The sequence below is a fragment of the Panulirus ornatus genome, chromosome 65, assembly GCF_036320965.1.
Source record: "Panulirus ornatus isolate Po-2019 chromosome 65, ASM3632096v1, whole genome shotgun sequence".
NCBI classification, from domain to species: domain Eukaryota; kingdom Metazoa; phylum Arthropoda; class Malacostraca; order Decapoda; family Palinuridae; genus Panulirus; species Panulirus ornatus.
The window spans coordinates 25,337,620-25,353,958 of NC_092288.1; the positions used below are offsets into that span (position 1 = coordinate 25,337,620).

The 16,339-nt window shown below is 38.1% G+C and overlaps 1 long non-coding RNA gene across 1 annotated transcript; it reads left to right on the plus strand.

The window, feature by feature from the left end:
* Positions 1-7,462: 7,462 nt before the first annotated feature.
* On the plus strand, positions 7,463-11,362 carry LOC139746422 (uncharacterized). Its single transcript, XR_011712153.1, has 2 exons — positions 7,463-7,757; positions 11,022-11,362. It is a non-coding gene; the product is annotated as an uncharacterized lncRNA (long non-coding RNA).
* The last annotated feature ends 4,977 nt before the right edge of the window (positions 11,363-16,339 follow it).

The window sequence follows — 16,339 nt, forward strand, 5'->3', positions numbered from 1 at the left end:
TGTACAGAGCATCAGATTGGGGAAGAGCAGTGTGGTTTCAGAAGTGGTAGAGGATGTGTGGATCAGGTGTTTGCTTTGAAGAATGTATGTGAGAAATACTTAGAAAAGCAAATGGATTTGTATGTAGCATTTATGGATCTGGAGAAGGCATATGATAGAATTGATAGAGATGCTCTGTGGAAGGTATTAAGAATATATGGTGTGGGAGGCAAGTTGTTAGAAGCAGTGAAAAGTTTTTATCGAGGATGTACGGCATGTGTACGTGTAGGAAGAGAGGAAAGTGATTGGTTCTCAGTGAATGTAGGTTTGCGGCAGGGGTGTGTGATGTCTCCATGGTTGTTTAATTTGTTTATGGATGGGGTTGTTAGGGAGGTGAATGCAAGAGTTTTGGAAAGAGGGGCAAATATGAAGTCTGTTGTGGATGAGAGAGCTTGGGAAGTGAGTCAGTTGTTGTTCGCTGATGATACAGCACTGGTGGCTGATTCATGTGAGAAACTGCAGAAGCTAGTGACTGAGTTTGGTAAAGTGTGTGAAAGAAGAAAATTAAGATTAAATGTGAATAAGAGCAAGGTTATTAGGTACAGTAGGGTTGAGGGTCAAGTCAATTGGGAGGGAAGTTTGAATGGAGAAAAACTGGAGGTAGTAAAGTGTTTTAGATATCTGGGAGTGGATCTGGCAGCGGATGGAACCATGGAAGCGGAAGTGAATCATAGGGTGGGGGAGGGGGCGAAAATCCTGGGAGCCTTGAAGAATGTGTGGGAGTCGAGAACATTATCTCGGAAAGCAAAAATGGGTATGTTTGAAGGAATAGTGGTTCCAACAATGTTGTATGGTTGCGAGGCGTGGGCTATGGATAGAGTTGTGCGCAGGAGGGTGGATGTGCTGGAAATGAGATGTTTGAGGACAATGTGCGGTGTGAGGTGGTTTGATCGAGTAAGTAAGGTAAGGGTAAGAGAGATGTGTGGAAATAAAAAGAGCATGGTTGAGAGAGCAGAAGAGGGTGTTTTGAAATGGTTTGGGCACATGGAGAGAATGAGTGAGGAAAGATTGACCAAGAGGATATATGTGTCGGAGGTGGAGGGAACGAGGAGAAGTGGGAGACCAAATTGGAGGTGGAAAGATGGAGTGAAAAACATTTTGAGTGATCAGGGCCTGAACATGCAGGAGGGTGAAAGGCGGGCAAGGAATAGAGTGAATTGGATCGATGTGGTATACCGGGGTTGACGTGCTGTCAGTGGATTCTATTAGGGCATGTGAAGTGTCTGGAGTAAACCATGGAAAGTTGTGTGGGGCCTGGATGTGGAAAGGGAGCTGTGGTTTCGGGCATTATTGCATGACAGCTAGAGACTGAGTGTGAACGAATGGTACCTTTGTTGTCTTTTCCTAGAGCTACCTCGCACACATGAGGGGGAGGGGGTTGGTATTCCATGTGTGGCAAGGTGGCGATGGGAATGAATAAAGGCAGTCAGTGTGAATTGTGTGTATGTGTATATATGTATGTGTCTGTGTGTGTATATATATGTGTACATTGAGATGTATAGGTATGTATATTTGTGTGTGTGGACGTGTATGTATATACATGTGTATGGGGGTGGGTTGGGCCATTTCTTTCGTCTGTTTCCTTGCGCTACCTCGCAAACGCGGGAGACAGCGACAAAGAAAAATTATTAAAAAAAACATCTGAAGGTGTATTACTGTCAATACTGTTATTCATTTTTATGTGGTGGACATCATATAGTTAATCTGTTTCTAAATAGGCTTTCAGATGTTGGGAAATTGGGGCCAGTGTGATAATCATTCAACATGTCAGAGAAAGGGAAATGGCAAAATCAGGAGGAGGCTGAATAAAGTCAACAAAGAAAAGAAGTAGTGCAGAAAGGAACTCTGTAGTTACTTTCCTCCCGCAACATCTAATGAGGATATTCAAGCTATAACCAGAAGTAAATCTGCGGCATCTAATGAAAAAGACTTGCCTTTTGTGTCTCTACTACATGAATTCGCAGAAGCTGTTGTTCTATCCCAATCATTTGATGATTATATAGTATCTCTTTAATGATCCTGGCAAGTGGGGCATCAAAGGACCTTGGTGAACACAGAACTGAGAAGGGGCCATAAGAATGCTAGGGCTTGGATTCTGACTTTACAGTAACCAAATATTAGTATGAGTCAGAACTGTTATATGACCAGATTAATGTTTGAATAGGTGAAGCCCAACAAACAGACTAGTAAAACTAGTATTGGTCATTCATTGCCCTTCCATTGAAAAAAGATGCATTGCTTATACTGCCTCTTGCTTGTTTCTGAGAGTAAAATGTGAGGCATGTTTTATGAGGGCTTCAATGATTGGAGAAATTCAACAGTTAATTATGCAGAGCAAGCAACATGCTTTGTCAATGAGTTTATATCATGCCAGAAGGAAAGTCAACAGCAGAATTGATTCTCCAGTGGAAACAGATTTTGGAAAATTGGCTTTATTGGAAGAATGTCCTCTGATGCAAAATTGAAACCACTATTCTCCTTACTGAGCATGGTTGGGCATTACTAGACTTAAATGAGATTTTAGGTCAAGACAATGGTATCTTGATATTCTGGATCTGACTACAAAATTTCACCCTTTCTTGGCTCACCATATCAATGAGCATGGATATCATGGAAAAGGTCATGCATCATATTAATCAAAGAATTTCAAATGAATTCATTCCAATGCCAACAAAGATGACCAAACACCTTGTCAATATGAAGATGGAGAAGTACAGTTCTTGAAATAATCTGTGTGAGTAAAATTTAGGAAGGGTAAAGATTCTGTGAAATATGGTGGGTGGCGACAGGACTTAAAAAAATGACCTAAAGGAGTATTTTAGAATAAAGGTAACAAAATGGAAAACTTCATCACTTGCAGGGAATCATATCAATTAGGTCAGAAGAGGGGAGGAAAGACTGAATTATAGAAGGTGCTGGAAATGTTTTGGTTTAAAGCCTGAAAGATCTCTTGGCAGAAGTCAGTTCAGCACACTTTCATTTTAGGGCGTGTTTGACTTTAAGAAAAACAGCTTTACCATGGTTTCACATGCATATTAAAGACTTGGAATAAGCACTCATTCAGTTTTGTAAAATTGTCTACAATCATCTCTCCCCATCTATTACAGCCATCCTAACTTAATACTACCAAACTACTATCTCAGCTTCTATTTCCCAAACAATCTTGGTGAAACAGCTTGGCAAACAGGTCTCACAAAAAAAATCCAAAACATAAGTTATTGAATAATACATACAGTATTGAAAAAAATCTACAAATTGAGGATATATACAAAGATGGATACCATGTCCAATAAATTAGGAAACAAAAAATAGACCTGGGAAGGGCATCACTAAAAGAAAAAGGAGTCGGCATCCAAAATACTCATGGGGAATGAAGAAACATATGGCTTGGAGAGTTACCTACTTTAGGAAGCATACACCAATTTAGGAGGAGTATCTGAATTCTAAATGATTAGGTGTTCATATTCTCCAATACAAAAAAATGGTAATTGTATATTGGTGTGAGTAAAGTCAGGGTATTGAAGGATGTCTGAAACACACTTTGTAAACAAGTAGATCCTAACTTCCGGTAAGACACACTACAATATACGAAAACACATCGTACAACAATGTGCAAGGACTACAGCTGATCAAAACCGAAAACTTGTTGGTAACTATTTTTTTTTTTTTTTTTTTTTTTTTTTATACTTTGTCGCTGTCTCCCGCGTTTGCGAGGTAGCGCAAGGAAACAGACGAAAGAAATGGCCCAACCCCCCCCCCCATACACATGTACATACACACGTCCACACACGCAAATATACATACCTACACAGCTTTCCATGGTTTACCCCAGACGCTTCACATGCCTTGATTCAATCCACTGACAGCACGTCAAACCCTGTATACCACATCGCTCCAATTCACTCTATTCCTTGCCCTCCTTTCACCCTCCTGCATGTTCAGGCCCCGATCACACAAAATCTTTTTCACTCCATCTTTCCACCTCCAATTTGGTCTCCCTCTTCTCCTCGTTCCCTCCACCTCCGACACATATATCCTCTTGGTCAATCTTTCCTCACTCATTCTCTCCATGTGCCCAAACCATTTCAAAACACCCTCTTCTGCTCTCTCAACCACGCTCTTTTTATTTCCACACATCTCTCTTACCCTTACGTTACTTACTCGATCAAACCACCTCACACCACACATTGTCCTCAAACATCTCATTTCCAGCACATCCATCCTCCTTCGCACAACTCTATCCATAGCCCACGCCTTGCAACCATACAACATTGTTGGAATCACTATTCCTTCAAACATACCCATTTTTGCTTTCCGAGATAATGTTCTCGACTTCCACACATTTTTCAAGGCTCCCAAAATTTTCGCCCCCTCCCCCACCCTATGATCCACTTCCGCTTCCATGGTTCCATCCGCTGACAGATCCACTCCCAGATATCTAAAACACTTCACTTCCTCCAGTTTTTCTCCATTCAAACTCACCTCCCAATTGACTTGACCCTCAACCCTACTGTACCTAATAACCTTGCTCTTATTCACATTTACTCTTAACTTTCTTCTTCCACACACTTTACCAAACTCAGTCACCAGCTTCTGCAGTTTCTCACATGAATCAGCCACCAGCGCTGTATCATCAGCGAACAACAACTGACTCACTTCCCAAGCTCTCTCATCCCCAACAGACTTCATACTTGCCCCTCTTTCCAGGACTCTTGCATTTACCTCCCTAACAACCCCATCCATAAACAAATTAAACAACCATGGAGACAACTATTACCTTCAATTTTTGGTATTTTTCTCAGTAACGAAAAGGTTTCCTTTAAATACTCATTACAAGAAGTATTTTTCATGCTGAACACAAATCTGGTGTTAATATAACGTTTAGTCCTCTTAATAACACTTAATTAAGCTGTTAAATGAAGTCAATTTCAAAATATTTCGGCTCCATTGCATCATATTTACTGAGTATGTATCGGTAACTAAGAGCATTATGATATATTTCCATGATTATTTCAAGTATAGAAGTGTTTGAATATCTTATCTTTCAGTTTTTAAACGAAAAGTATTTTAACCTAAAAAATACCCCTAACCATTCAGGGGCGTATCTAGGGAAAATAGCGTCTATGGCAAGCACTGAAACTGAGCCCCTGGCTTGATTAAAATTGAACATACGGTAGATATATATAAAAATATATACAGTGTAATTATAAACTGTTGAAGAGTTAGGCCAAACTTGAATTTATATAAACTCTTACAGACTTATGTGATCAAAGTGTTACGTAGAAGCCGTAATGCAACTGATCGTAGCAAAATATTACTTTAGTTGAAAAGTAGGCGAGTTCCATTTTAATCTCACAAAACCAAACCGTTCAAAATGTCATTCGTGTAACATATGTCAAAAACCAAACCTGGTGAGTGGCGCCCAGGGCACCTGCCCTACCTGCCATACCCTTGATACGTCACTGCACTGTTACAAACATCATAATACGTTCACTAATTTCTTGTCCTCAATGTTTCAAGCATTCTAATTCCCCTAAATTCCTGCTTATCTCTAGTGTTAGAACAACATAACTCCACTGACTTTACTTTTTCTCCTTAGTGTTACGAGCATCATGACTCCCGTAACTTTATCCATTTCTTATGTTACTGTTACAAGCATCATGTATTTTCTTCCCCTCAATGAACTTCTGTCACTATAGGGTGATATTACCTTAATACACTTCTTGTCTTCACTGAGAAGAGCATCAACACTCCTCTAACTCACTTCTTATCCTTACTATTGGGAACATTATAAATCCACTAACCTTAATGTAATTCCTATTCTCACTGTTCTTCCATCAAAACAACATAAATGTGTTGTGGGACACTGTTATGTTTTCTTGTTGTTTACCTTCACAGCAGCACCTGAACAGAGTTGCAAACTCAAAGTTTCTGATGGCGCTACGTTTGTTCCCGAAAAGCGCTAATTTACTAAAATGACATCGAAAAAAATATTCTTCGAATTATTTCTGCTCTTTGACGTGTCGAATTATCAATAAAAGGTACGACTGACTGCTTTAACACTGAAATACTCACCATTATTTCAGATTTGCTAATTCTCAATCCGCAATCTCTTCGCCCTCTGTGTCCTGAGGTTGTAGTCACTATAGGGGGAACCCGTGGAATGCATCCAAACTGTACCTTTTCAAACATTTTTCGACCATGTTCATTTCAATGAAAATTAATTGTGTAAAATTTGTATCGTCTTTGTTACTCCGATAGGTTTCGATCAAACTTCTTGAATCACATTAGCGTATTTTGATTAATGTTTGAATTTCCTCATTTATTGAAATGACACTAAGGTTGGCCCTAAATATAAAAGAGGCGCCGAAAAAACGCGCTAAAGTGTTAAATACAAAATGTAGGTGTTAGATATCTATGCAACCGTTAGATCTAACGGCAAAAGCGCTAAGTTGGCAACATTGCAAAAAAGCAAATTCTCCCGGGCGGCGTCGGCGGCGGCGGGCAACACCAACACACTCGACTGACCCAGAATGTCGAGATTCGTTCAATTGTACTAATGAACACTGATGAACAACTTGTTACTAATGCAGTCCTTCTCCAAAGGAATGAGGCTGCATATACAAATACTGGAATAAAATTACTACATAGGGGAGGCCGGCCCCCCCTTTTTTATATTCTTTCGATACTCATTTCCTAGTGACTTTAAACATAGAAGGGGATAATTTTTTTCTACATAGATTGTTGATGGAATTAAAAAGTAACATACTTACCTCAATTACACGAAAATTGAGTGAATCAAAACCAAACCTCAGGCAGAGCGACACTGGCTCGTGATTAAGATGAAGAAATTGCCTTTCATGTCCATGTTTGCGTTGTTATAAGGTAATAATAGTGAGAAGAAGGAGGGTATTGATGATAGACGAGTAATGGTATTGGTAACTGTAAAGATAAAAAATGGGATGAAGGTAGAGAAGTTATGTCTCTCATACCAGTAAGGATCAGTGGAGTGAGGAGGTCATGATGGTAGTAATATTTAAGAACAAGTGGATATAAATTTGAGGAATTACGAAGCTTGTAACTGTAAGGAAAGAAGTAGAGAGGTGTCATGCTTGTATCATTAAGAACAAGCCAAGTGAAATTAAGATGTTGATAGACACTAACTCTTCTGATTATAGATTACTAGTGAATTGTCATTGATAACATAAGTGAATAATTGCTCCCTCTCTGCTTTCTTATTTATCAGTTTGATAATTTTATGATTCTATATGTGGTGTTCCCTCTTCAGTTGACCCATTAATGGTAACAAATATCTTCATTAGTACTCGCCTGGTACAAGTAGATGTCCTAATATGAATTTGAATACTTGTTAATCTTTTAGTTAGGAATCAACAGGTTTGTCAAACCAATATGAACATAGTTCACTTGTTAGTATGAACAGTGATGGAGGAAACGTGTCATGGTGCATTGATCCTGGCCTAACACATCAGACTGCGGTTTTAATGATATAATTAGTACATGGGGAGAGGAAACGGAAAAAGACTTGTTTATCAATAATGGAATTAGGCTAGTTAAATAGTTCAGCTCTAACGACCATTTAAGGAATCAAAACAAGCCCTTATGATGGTAAACAATGTGTGACGTCACGACCAGCTGCACCAGGTTAAGGAAGGACCAAACTTGAGGCGTCTTCATGTTCATGGTTGTTCTATATTAAGGTAAGGCCAGTGTGAACAAGAAGTGGACTGAAATTAGAGATGGTGTAATGTTTGTAACAATAAGGACAAGAAGTGTGTAGTGACTTTGATGAATTATGTGATTTGTACAAGAAAGACAAGTGAATTCAGGTTAGAGTTTTGATGGGTCAGAAAGAATGAGTTAATTGCAGTTAAAGTTTTGTTGATTGTAACTGGAAGAACAAAAGATTGGGTTGAAGGTGCATTCACATCCAGTGGTATGGAGGACTACATTGCATGAATGCAGCTGGCAACAATAGTACTGGTGTAGTATGACTATGAAATTGAAAATTGTTACTGAAAATCAACATATATCTTAACAAAGTTATTAAAGGATTTCTTAGGTTCATTTGATTTTGACAGCTTTCACATAATAATGTTAATTAATCCCACTTTTTCCGTGATCCTCACCAATGACTTATTTATTGTCATACGACATGGAAAGTTGAATATAGTAATTTCTCAGCTTACCCCTACGTGGAAAGTAGTTATGGATACTGAGTGATTTTGGTGTACAGTGCTGGTGTAATTTGGAGCAATTACAGTTACAATTGCAGATCTTGATTTGCAGCATTTTTTATGTTTTTATTTCGTCACTTTTCCATGTTAGCGAGATAACATTAGGAACAGACAAAGAATGGCCGCATCTTCACACTTAGTCTCTGTCATGTGTAATGCACTGAAACAGCTCCCTATCCACATCCAAGCCCCACAGACCTTTCCATGGTTTACCTCGAACACTTCACGTACCCTGATATAACGGCACAGTACTAATTAAGACGATGATATTGAAGGCTGTATATGCCATGGACAATTTAGAGTTGATTAAAGTAGAAATAGGTGAAACACTCAGAAGACTTCATCTTGCCTACAATAATAGCAGAGATACCAAGTAGAAATATATCCACATTAGATTAGTCTTCTGCTTGGGATTGCATAGATTCCTTGCATGTAGGGAGGGTGGCTGGTGTGTGTTTATTCTCTCGGTCTGTTTATTGTTTCTTCACATTTGCTGGTATGTTTCTACTAGAAAATGCAACATCAAGATATATCCTAACTGCTAGGGAAATTAGGCGAGGTCTTCATAGGTTTTGTTGATTCTTTGTATTTCACATGAATTTATCTGAAAATTTTCCTATTAATTCATAACCCTTACTACTGTTGCCTTTTGTAATACTGCAGAGTAAGTTGTGATGTTCCAAGTGAGGCTTCATAACTCTTATTGTAATTCCTAAACACCGTTGGCATTTTGGAATGAAATCACTTAATATCCAAATTTGGTTTCGATGTAAGGGTGAAGTTATTGATAACCATTAACATTACTTCTTGCACATTGTGCTCTCACTTTGTTGTGGTAAAAATTTGTAAATATCCCATGAAACATTTGCAACAATTGTCTGTGCACAGTTGGAACAAAATTTCAAATATCAAAAAGAATGCCTCTTTGTAAGTTTGCTCATGACTGACTAGAATGTATTTCTCTAAATAAGATTAACTGGTGAGGTTGCTTAACAATTACTATGATCTCCTTAATAAGATTAACTGGTGAGGTTGCTTAACAATTACTATGCATCCTTTAACATATGCTGTACTGCTGCCAGTTATATGAGGTACTCCAGGAGTATATTCAGGCATAGTGAGATAGATGTGTAGTATTTTTGTAAGTTTTTGTCTCAAACAAATGAATGCTAATGATTATCAATAATATCTATTATCTTGTATGACTTACGCAACTTTAAAGATTATTGCATAACATGAGGGTGCAAACTCCAGTGTCCTTGAAGTTTCCAAACAGACAAACCAGTATATGGGAAGACTATTGGCCTGTAGTGTCTTGAAATAATTGGTGAGATGCCACTACAAGTATTGATAGCTGCATATGTTGCCTCAAGGGAGAGGCAGCCAAGTCTAGAATTAAATCTCATATGTGTGAAAGTTTTGTTTGAGGTCAGCAACCTTCTGCATGCCCATAAACTCAACAACTGCTGGAGAAGATTTGTCAGTAGGTAGAAAACCCCTTAATTGCCTGTAATAGGAGTTTTTATGTGGAAATATCTGAATTTCCAAATCCAGCTCTTAATTTTATTGCAAGAGGAAAATCCGTTTCTTTTCAACCTCAGAAACCTCACCAAGCATAAGGAAGTGCAGGGTTTGATACAAAAGGGGTAGCGTGAAGCAAATGCAAGAAAGGTAAAGCATAGATAAAGTTGGATGAGATTCTATCAGTTATATTTTTGTTGTTATTTTGTCAAAAGATTCCTCAAGTACCATATGCTGACATTGTATATTTTCCCTAATACCACTTTCTTATTGGATATGTAGTCACCCTGCCAGTCATCTTTGAGTTATTTTGAGGTAGTTTAGGGTTACGTACAAGTATGGTTGGATCAGGGGGCTGAAATGTTTTGTTGTCCAGTAAAGGTATGGGTAAGCTTCATTTGTGTAATTATTTTGGTATAACTTCCCAGCACTTCAAGATGGTAATGGGCAAGAACACAGTGATTATCCTGCTGGACATAGAAAAATTAGAACTGGTGAAACTTGCAGGAAGAAGTTGTGTTGGTATAGCAAACTTTGATAGTTGCTTGTGATTAAGGAATTTGTCATTGAGAAGTTGATTGGGTGTGAAAAATGTAGTGAAGAGTGAGGAAGTTTGAATCCCTTTTAAGGTAATTTTCATTTTTGAAATATAGAATACTGAAGTGGAATTGATTTTAGGAAGAGTTGATATAGAAATATTACAAGAGAATTTTTTAGTCATGAATGGGTAGGGGTGGGAGAAAAAGATCAGAGCTGACATAGAAGGAAAGTGATTCGTTTAAGTGTTATGTTAATGACCGTGTTTATTATATCTTCAGTTGTTGTGACTGATGTTTACAAATCTTTGTAAATATAAAGTAACTATAAAGTGATGTACAGTATGTAGTCCAGTTAGATTAAACTTATGCATCACCCGTGCATACAGGAACATTTTACATCATGGCTATGCATGATAACATTTTACATATTGAAAAATTCTTTTTAGTGGTGGTAAGTAAGTAGTGAAATTTTATATCACTTCTCTGTTGTAGTTTAAAAGTAAATAGAGAATATTTCCAAAAATGCTGCATCGTGTCAAACATGGCAGGAATGTTGAGATTTGGTGATTAGGGATGATAATTCAACATAAGAGGGAGGAAGCCTTGTGCATAAAAGAATTTGCAGTTAATGATTCTAAATGTTCTTATTTTCTCTTTCCTTTTCTAGGTTATATAGCCAGAATTCATCTCATCTGGAGTTTAAGCAGTTGAATGTAATAAAAGACCAAATGTAGAGAATTTGCCAAGAACTCTGTGTAACACAGTGATGCTTACAGAATACCTTCCTAGAGCACACCTCCACATTGATTGTGCAAGTGTCATCATCAACACTCATATTGTTAGTGCAAGTGTCATCATCAACACCCATATTGGTAGTGCAAGTGTCATCATCAACACCCCAGGGAGTTAGGTATTCCTGTTATTTACATCACAGCATGCTGAAACTTTTGTTATAAAAGCTAGATACAAAGCATTGTACTGAAGATGAATAAACCATTGTTGCCGATATGGGTTGGATCTGTGGATGGTCATGAATACAGTGTTACATAATGCTTTCATATGACTAGTTTTGCTATTATTTCTTATTGATTTTTTCCTTTTAAAAGGAGGGAAAATATGCAGAACTTTACTCAGTACAATTTATTTAGCCATTTTACTTTAGACAATGAGCTGAGAAGCAAGAAATTGAATAGTTGTTTGGATATTAGCCGAAGAAAATCGTTTCACCACTCAAAACTGTAATGTGTTTTTTAATAGTATATGAAAAATCTTTGAAGCTCTTGTTAAAGAAATTCATTGTTATATTCAGCATTCCATGGTAACTTTGTAGATGTGAACATGGAAGGTATCCCAGGCAGAAAGCATTTACAGAGTTCAGAGTGCCATGAATCCTTCAGGTGGGGAAGCTGTGCAGGAGAGCATATGACTGAGCAGTCAGAAGAGACCTTTTGTCAACACCCAGAATACAGTGAATTATTCACACAGAAAAGTTTGGTAGAGCTTTTAAAGAGTCACAAAGGAATCAACCCATTTCTTTGTCCAGAATGTGGTAAATCATTTAGTCGGAAAGTTAATTTGATACAGCACATGAGGATTCACACTGGAGAGAGACCATATCCTTGTTCAAAATGCAGTAAATCATTTGCACAGAGAGGTAATTTAGTAGAACATATGAGAGTTCACTCTGGAGAAAAACCGTATTGTTGTTCAGTTTGTCGTAAAGCCTTTCGTCAGAAGTCGAATTTAGTAACACACATGAATGTTCATGCTGGAAAGAAATCATATCAGTGTTCAGAATGTGAAAAATTCTTTAGTCGGAAAGGGAGTCTGGTTCAGCACATGAAAATTCACATGGGAGAAAAATTTCAGTGTTCAGAATGCGGTAAATCCTTTAGCCGTAAAGGAAATTTAATTAAACATATGACAAATCACACAGGAGAAAAATTTCAGTGTCCAAAATGTAGTAAGAGCTTTCACTGGAGAATAAGTCTCTCAAGGCATATGAAGATTCACATGGCTGCTACAGTGAAAAGTCAAACAGAAGAAAAGTGTTCAGGAGTTCAGGAAGGGAAACTTTCTGGAGAGAAGACAGCTGTTTGGAATGGCAGGGATGAAACTTTCGTATGTGATGAAAGCAGTGAAAGAATTGATTACAAGAACTGTCAACCACTCCTCTCTTCTTGTCATGGTAAAGGTAACCATGTCCCGACCAGGTGCTGTGAAATGAAGTTATCCCATCCGACAAGTGGTAGGTATATGATGGACAGGTCAGCTGTGATGATAAACTGCTTTTGGGAGGAAGTGAAAAAGGAAAATTTTGATGGTTCAGACTCTGTGGTCTGGAAATCAGAAAATCCACAAGCTTTTGAGGTAGGTCATAAGTCTTCTATAAAGTTGGAGGATACTGAAGACTGTGTTTTTGTTAAGGAAGAATTGTGATGATAACCTCTTTCTGTTTGCATAATGCAGGCTTTTGTGTGTTACATGTGAATGTTTGCTGTTTACAATATAATACCTTTATGTTTTATCAAAAGTTACAAAATCAGTACTAAAGCAAAGCAGAGAATAAGGTGCACTATCTGGCTTACACAAGGTGTTGCAAAAATGTCTGATCTTGCCACTGTATCTACATCTTTAACTATTATCATGATACTTTGCTCTGTAATCAGCTGTCTGACTCAGGTTTTGATCATATTGTATGCACAAAGAATTCTATCAGTTTTTCTGTATCTTCAGATAACTCAAACTCTAATATGGCAGGACTTTATGAAAAAATGACATTCCAAACATCATGTTTTCATGAGCATTTTTTTACTTCAGCCTGTTCCAAAGCAGCCAGAATACATATATAATCGTTTTTTAAGAATGTATTTCATCAACTAATACTGTCCCTGAAAAAATATCTGACTACCATTTTCAATAGGGTTATTATTTTCAGATTTTATTCGCAAAACAAATTTTGTGTCACGTTTATGGTGAGATGTCATGTGTCAGATGACATGATTAGTCACCTCACTTACACCTTGGTATTGAGAGTGGAGGGTTGCAACGTTTGCTTGCTGTCCTTGTGTTAAGTGATATTTTTGCTGTTTTGTTTTGGATATTATTCCTCTTCCAGTAACTACCATGTGTCTCAGATTTATATCCCAGGAAAAAAGCCCATGTTCTTTCTCAGAAGGAAGAAAATGTGCTTACAAGTGAGATTTCAAGATGTACTGGCAAGGCCATGTTCACCATTCGGATGCTTTTTTCTTCCTTCTAACATTACTCCTATCTGAAGAGCTGGGTCTGGGTGACTTAGGACAACTAGTAAGGCACCTGATAAGTTAATGAAGCATAAGGTGCTGAGAAACCAATCTTTATTAGATTATCAGTCACCTTACTGACCTTTCTAGGTCGACCAGACCCAACATTTTGGGTGGGATGATGTTAGATAGAAGAAAAAACCTTTGGATGGTGAACTTGGCCCAGCCAGTTCATCTTGAAATGTCACTTGTTGACACATTCTCTTGCTTCCAAGCAAGAATATGGGCCTTTTCTCTTTTTTTTTTTTTGAAAACTTAGGACCCATGGTATTTCTCAGAAAAACAAAAATATCTCCAAACACAGGGACTGCACACAAAAGTTGCTTCCCTCCACTCTCAATATCATGGAGGTAACTGAGACAGCAGATCATATCATGTGTCCTCTATGACTACCATTCTGCCTGACTCATGAGACCCCCACTATAAGTGTGTAATGGTATTTGTTCCATAGATAAAACCTGAAGCATGAAAGCCCCATTCTAAACTGATCATTGATTTTTTTTTATGGACACTAGAATATTAGTTTCAGAAGAATTTGTTGACCCTTGGAAAAGAATCAACAGTACCAGAACAGACAAATCTTTTGACTCAACAGTGACTATACTAGTGTAGCTTGAAACTGGGTATTAAAGCAAAAATAGCCTGCATTAGGTACTTACTAAGGGTCCAGAAACATAAAAGTAGCTGTACCACAAATATATAGCAAGGAACCTTCTTAAGTTTCAGCCTGCATCTCAACCAACACTCAGAGCTGTCTACACACTTTTTCTTTTCAAGTTCCATTGTCATGTTTAGCATGTGGATGGAAATATCATGCCATCTCCTTTTTCATTTCTTTGCTTATTGCTCTGTACTTAAGTACTCTTGTGTCCATGATTGCCTAGGATTCTGTCTTCAAATACCTAAGATACTGTCTTGATGTACAATACTGTTCAAAGGTACCTGTAAAGCTGCTTTTAGGTACCCGGTTCACACAGGTACTAAGGATGCTTCTTTGTGTTACTTTTATGCTCATAAATACCTAGGATGCTGTCTTGTAGTATCTTATGCCTATTATAGGTACCTAGATGCTTCCTTAAGACACCTCTGTAGCCACAAGGTCCATAGTGTGCTATCATAAAGACTTCTGTCTTCTTGGATACCTAGGATGCTGTTGTTAGGTATCCTGGATGGTGCCTTGAGATACCCCTCTCCTAATAGCTGTTGTTGGAAGATACTTCTTTGGCCACCATGGTAACACAGTTGTATATCTTGTTCAGTCTTGTTTTAATGTAGCTGAAAAAGTGGCCTTTCATTTGCTAGAGAAGAGTGGCCTTACATAGATTAACAAAGAAGTCAGTAAGGTATTCATTTCTGGAAGATGCTGGATATATATCTAGGATGTTTTAGGTAAAGTAATGAGATGAGCATTGTGTTATTGAGTTATGTCAGTGTTGTGGTCAAAATTATGTTACATATTTAAGCATGTAATGATGAGAAAACAGGGATATGTTGGATGTAATTGTACTCTCATATACACTCTCCTTGTAAACTCTCAGTCTAGTATGCTTTCCACCTGCCCAAACCACCTCCAATTATTATGTTTCATCCACTTTATCTCTCCACAGCTCGTGTCCTCTGCATTTCCTGCCATACCACATCTCTCGTACATCCCCTCATTTCTTTCTTATTTCATTCCATCTAGTCATACCTCATGCTCATCTAAAATAGCTAATTTCCACAACCCAGATTCTTGACATCTGTGACTCATTCCATGTTCAAGTTTTGGCTGCATTGGTCTGGGTTGGGAGGACTATGCTGTCCCTCAAACCTCTCTTCACTTCCATACTTATGCCTCTCCCCTTCATTATTCTCTCATGAGACCCAGAGACTCTTCTACCCAATATTGTTCTCTCCCTGATCTCTCCTTCCATGTCACCAAAGCTTCCCAAGACAGCTGCTAAATATTTAAATTCACTGACCTCTTCTATTAATTCTCCCCCTATATCCAAAACAAAGTTTAGTATAATTTCTTCTTTCACACTATATGGTTTTGCAAAATCTCTACTTTCATTCTGTTTCCTTACAAACACCATTCCTTTACTTTTAGTGGTATTTACCTTCAGTCACCCATGCTTATACACATTATATACACACTTACAACCTTTGGGAGTTCCTATTCACTCAGCAAACAACACAGTATCATCCACAAACAGGCTTGCCACTAGCCACCATACCTCACTCCCACACTCTCTACACCCCTTTCCCTTTGTTTTGCTTTCATCTCTCTTATCACTCTATATATATATATATATATATATATATATATATATATATATATATGGAGAAAAACTGGAGGAAGTAAAGTGTTTTAGATATCTGGGAGTGGATCTGGCAGCAGATGGAACCATGGAAGCGGAAGTGGATCATAGGGTGGGGGAGGGGGCGAAAATCCTGGGAGCCTTGAAGAATGTGTGGAAGTCGAGAACATTATCTCGGAAAGCAAAAATGGGTATGTTTGAAGGAATAGTGGTTCCAACAATGTTGTATGGTTGCGAGGCGTGGGCTATGGATAGAGTTGTGCGCAGGAGGCTGGATGTGCTGGAAATGAGATGTTTGAGGACAATGTGTGGTGTGAGGTGGTTTGATCGAGTAAGTAACGTAAGGGTAAGAGAGATGTGTGGAAATAAAAAGAGCATGG